Genomic DNA, 6,000 nt, shown 5'->3' with positions numbered 1-6,000 from the left:
TATTGAAGAGACTGTCTTTTTCCCACCGGATGTTTTTTCCTGCTTTATCAAAGATTAGTTGCCCAAAGAGCCGAGGGTCCATTTCTGGGTTCTCTATTCTGTTCCATTGGTCTATGTGTCTGTTTTTGTGCCAGTACCATGCTGTCTTTGTGATCACAGCTTTGTAGTACAGCTCGAAATCTGGCATTGTGATGCCCCCAGCTTAGTTTTTCCTTTTCAACAGTTCCTTGGATACTCGGGGCCTTTTCTGGTTCCATACAAATTTAAGGACTATTTGTTCCAGTTCTTTGAAAAATGTCATCGGTATTTTGATCGGGATAGCATTGAAAGTGTAGATTGCTCTGGGTAGCATGGACATTTTAACTAATTAATTCTTCTGATCCATGAGCATGGAATATTTTTCCATCTTTTTGTGTCTTCCTCAATGTCTTTCAAGAGTGATGTATAGTTTCTAGAAATTAGATCCTTTACGACTCTGGTTAATTCCAAGGTAACGTATGGTTTTTGGTGCTATTGTAAATGGGATGGATTCCCTGATTTCTCTTTCTTCAGTCTCATTTTTCATGTATAGAAATGCAACTGATTTCTGAGCATTGATTTTGTATCCTGCCACATTACTGAATTGCTTTATAACTTCTAATAGTTTGGGAGTGGATTCTTTTGGGTTTTCCATATAGAGTATCATGTCATCTGCGAAGAGAGACAGTTTGACTTCTTCTTTGCTGATTTGGATACCTTTTATCCCTTTTTGTTGTCTGATTGCTGTTGCAAGGACTTCTAGTACTATGTTGAATACTAGTGGCAAGAGTGGGCATCCTTGTCGTGTTCCTGATCTTAAGGGAAAGGCTTCCAGCTTTTCCCCATTGAGAATGATATTTGCTGTAGGCTTTTCATAGATGGTTTTTATGAGATTGAGGAATGTACCCTCTATCCCTACTATCTGAAGGCTTTTAATTAGGAAAGGATTCTGTATTTTGTCAAATGCTTTTTCTGCATCAATTGAGAGAATCATATGATTTCTGAATTTTTGTTTCTGGATAAAATCTAAGACACTGATAGATTTGCAAATGCTCTACTACCCTTGCATCCCATGAATGAATCCCACTTGGTCATGATGGATAATCTTTTCAATGTACTGTTGGATTCTATTAGCCAGGATCTTGTTGAGGATTTTGGCATCTTTATTCATTAGGGAAATCAGTCTGTAATTCTCCTTTTTGATGCGGTCTTTGCCTGGTTTGGGGATCACGGTAATATTGGCCTCATAGAATGAGTTTGGTAGCTCTCCTTCTGTTTCTATTTTTTGAAATAGCTTTAGGAGAATAGGTATTATTTCTTCTTTGAGTGTTTGGTAGAATTCCCCAGGAAAACCGTCTGGGCCTGGACTTTTATTTTTTGGAAGGTTGTTTATCACTGACTCAATCTCTTCATAATTAATTGGCCTGCTTAAAAAATCAGTTTCTTCCTGCTTCAGTCTTGGTAATTTATACGTTTCCAGGAAGGCCTCCATCTCTTCCAGGATGCTTAATTTATTGGCATATAGCTGTTGATAAAAGTTTCTAATAATCCTCCCATTTCATTGCTGTTGGTTGTGACCTCTCCTTTTTCATTCAGAATTTTATTAATTTGGGTCCTTTTTCTATTCTTTTGGATAAGTCTTGCCAGAGGTCTGTCAATTTTATTAATTCTCTCAAAGAACCAGCTTCTAGTTCTGTTGATCTGCTCTACTGTACTCCTGGTTTCTAATTTATTGATTTCTGCTCTAATCTTGGTCAACTGCTTCCTTGTGCGTGGATTAGGCTTGTCCCTCTGTTGCTGTTCCAGCTTCTTGAGGTGAGAATATAAAAACTGCATTTTAGATTTTTCTATTCTTTTGAGTGGGGCTTGGATGGCTATGTATTTCCCCCTTAGGACTGCCTTTGCAGTATCCCATAGGTTTTGGACTGTTTTGTTTTCATTCTCATTGGTCTCCATAAATTGTTTAAATTGATTTTTGATTTCCTGGTTTATCGAATCATTCCTGAGCAGGATGGTTCTTAGTCTCCAAGTGTTTGAGTTTCTTCCAAATTTTTTCTTGTGGTTGAGTTCCAATTTCAAAGCGTTGTGGTCTGAGAATATGCAGGGAATAATTTCAGTCTTTTGGTATCAGTTGAGACCTGTTTTGTGACCCAGAACATGGTCGATTTGAGAATGTTCCATGGGCATTAGAATAGACTGAATATTCTTTGGTTCTGGGGTGTAGTGTTCCATATATATCTATGAGGTCCAACTCGTCGAGTATGGCATTCAAGGCTGTTGTTTCTTTGTCGATTCTCTGCATGGGTGCTCTGTCTATTTCTGATGGTGGAGTGTTGAGGTTCCCTATAATTAACATATTTTTATCTATATGTCTCTTTATTCTGGTTAAGAGTTGGCTTATGAATCTTGCTGCTCCCCTTTGGGGGCATATATATTTATAATTGTCATATCCACTTGTTTGATACATCCTTTAAGAATAATATAGTGCCCTTCTGTGTCTCTAACTATAGTCTTTAGTTTAAAATCCAGTCTGTCTGATATGAGAATTGGTACCCCGGCTTTCTTTTGGGGTCCATTGGCGTGAAAGATGGTATTCCATCCCTTTACTTTCAGTCTGAATGTATCTTTAGGTTCAGAATGAGTCTCTTGTAGACAACAAATGGATGGGTCATGTGTTTTTATCCAATCTGCAACCCTGTGGCTTTATGGGAGCATTTAGGCCATTTACATTGAGACTGAATATTGAGAGATATGATTTTAATGATGCCATGTTGCCAGTAAAGTCTTTGTTTCTATAGATTGTTACTTTCTGTTCTGTATCACTCTTGGGGCCTTTTTACTTTTATAGAACCCCCCTTAATATCTCCTGTAGGGCTGGTTTCGTGGTTATGAAATTGGTCAATGACTGGCAATTCTGGAAGGTCTTTATTTCTCCATCCATTCTGAATGACAACCTTGCTGGATAGAGGATCCTTGGCTGCATGTTTTTCTCTGAAAGAGCTTTAAAAATGCCCCCCCCCCAACCCTTTCTCTCATCCCAGGTCTGTGTAGACAGGCCTGACGTAATTCTGATACCTTTGCCTTGGTACGTGAGAAATTTCTTTGCCCTGGCCACTTTGAATACTGTATCCTTGGATCTAATAATTGCGAAATGCACTATGACGTGATGTGGTTGCGTTTGGGAGGGGTCCTCTCTGCCTCTTCGACACGAATGTTTGTTTCCCTTGCTAGATTAGGGAAGTTTTCAGCTATAATTTGTTCAAATATCTCTTCTAGACCTCTGGTTTTCTCCACCCCCTCGGGATGCCAATGATTCTATTATGGGAACATTTTTTTGAGTCAGTAATCTCCCGTAACCTACATTCTTGAGCATGGAGTTTTTTAAGTCCAGATTCTATTTTCGCTTTTTCTTCTACTAACCCACCCTCCAATTCGCTGCTACATTCTTCTGCCTCATTCACCCTGACCATCAGAGCCTCTAGTCCCAGGCCATGTGCCCTTTTTTATCAGGACCTTAGGGATGTGGGCGTCTTGATTTTTCAGCCTGGCAACCCTGTTTGGGTAGAATCTCCGTGTCCCCTGCGAGGGGGGATGGGGGTGGGCACACTGTGAGCCAGTCTTTCCAGGTTTTTGTTCTCTGGCGGCTTTCCCTGGCGGTTTGCTGTGCCTCTTCTGAGAGTCAGAGCAGCAGTGGCCGAATCTCAGCCGCTGTCTCAGAACAGAGGGATCGCGGACCGTTCTCCACTGATGATCTGGCCACTTTAACTCTGTTTCTGTTGGTGCTGCTCAACCCTGCAACATCCCGGGATGTGCGCCCCACACCCGGCGTCCCAGCCCTCTCTTCTGGGGCTGGTGCATCTCTGTCCTTTGTGTTTCGAACACCGCCAGCCGCCAGCCACCAGCTGCCCCCTGAGCACTCCCAGAGCTCCCAGTCTCAGTCTGGTTCCAGTGAGCGCACAGGAGCTCCGTTTCAGTCTGTTCGCGCATGCTCCCCAGCTCAAGGTCTCAGTCTGCTCTATCACGGGTGCCGGTCCTCGAGACCACCCGCTCCCCCGTGCAAGTGGCTACCGCTTCCCGGCGCCCGAACACGGTGGCTCCCTCCCCCTTCCATTTATCTTCTGATATCTGTGCGCGGTTTCACGGCTCCCTGCTTCGTACCTCAATACTCAGCGCTGGAGATGGTCATTTGTAGAGATCCAGATGTATCTTCCTGTGTCTCAGGCTGATTCCGTGGATGTTCAGGCTGGTCTGGTACCTATCCAACTCAACTCAGGGGACCGGCTGAAAAAGGGGTCCCCTACTCCTCCGCCATCTTAACCCACCTCCTAAAACTCTTGATATATACGCCAAATTTCTTCTCAGCAAAGATAACATTAAATTTTCACTCTTACTAGCAGAATCTGAGAGATTATCTTCCCATCAATACTATCATCATGTGAGTATTTTCAACCACAAAATTTAAGCAAGGTTATCAAAATAAAAATTTGAAATGGGTTCATTTTTCACTCACCAGCTGACTTAATTTACACCACGACTACCATCCCTGTAGCTGATGCTTATTTTAAATGCAGACTTCCTTGTCAGTAACCTAAATGTTCATCAGCAAAAGTACAGCTAAATTATGGTGCAGCTATACAATGGGATAAAACATAAGCAATAAAAAGACTGAGAGATATCCCTATTTCTTTTTTTTAAAAACTATCTACATTACTACATACAGTACATATAGTATATACCATATACATACAGTATATATAGATCATATATATATGATTAAATATTCATAGAAATATGAATAGAGGTAAGTACCAAACTACTATGAACAGTCTTAACTTAGTAAGAATGGGTTAATTGATGGGGAATGGGGGATTCTTGAGTTGGAAATTTCAACTTGAATTTTACTACAATGAGCATACTTTTGCAATTATGTCCAGTGAGAAGAGTTACAACACTCCATTAGAATTAATAGATATTTTTACTACCTACTAAGGAAATTTTGTTTTACAGATTTTGAAGCCACAAAGTAATGTGAGAGAGATGGGGGGATAATAATTTTTTATACCTACCTTCATAATTTTGAAAGATCTATCTGGTAAATTTAGAAATAAAAAAATGTATTGTGGGTCTAATCTGATTTGATCTTAAAATAATACTACTTGCTATATTTGAACATCTATGTGGGGGCGGGGAATAAAAAAATAAAGCAAAAACATCAAGGGAAAAATACTCTGATAAGATTGATCATCCTCTCGATTGCTCTGGGTCCAAGCCTTGGCATTATCTTCTACTCATTTCACTATAATCTCCTGTATCCAACACGGGTTCTATCTCCCAGAAAACTCAGATTTGCACCTCCCTTTATCTCCCACAATCCAGGTCCCAACTCAGGCCCACAGTTCACTCACCCTCTGTAGATTTCTAGGGAATTTTTTGCCTCTAAGTCACCTTTTGCCTCCTGCAACTGAAGTGATTCCACATTTCCCTTGCCAAGACTGTTAGATTTTCAACGGCTGTAAAGCAAAATTCTAATTCCTTGGCATAGCATTCAAAGACCTACACCATGTGCTGTCTGATCCACCATTTTCCAACATCACTATCAACTAGATGTGCTTCCCCCATCCCACCTCAACAACCAATTCACATTTCTCTGTCCTTCCCCTTAGGTTCTACCTCCATGTCTCTGCTTGTGATGATCCATCTGTGTACCACTTTTTTTAAATGAAGAACTTTTCTTCCCTGAGGATGTGAGAAAGGAGGAGAAACCAGGGCACAACTTAACTTTGACCACGATGATTTGAGAGTGAAACTTCATTATTTGAACATGAAAGCAAAATTCAAACGAAACTTCAAGGCAATAAAAAGCCTCTAACTATTCTCTCCATCACAACTGGTGGTGGGGGCGGCAGCACACACACCTCTCCCGAACCCAGCCCCCAGAGGTTTGTGGCCAGTCCCTTTTGCTCTTTGGAGTCCTCTACTGGA

This window comes from Ursus maritimus, unplaced genomic scaffold (genome assembly GCF_017311325.1).
Source record: "Ursus maritimus isolate PB19 unplaced genomic scaffold, ASM1731132v1 scaffold_16, whole genome shotgun sequence".
Lineage (NCBI taxonomy): Eukaryota > Metazoa > Chordata > Mammalia > Carnivora > Ursidae > Ursus > Ursus maritimus.
This window is presented reverse-complemented; position numbering follows the sequence as displayed.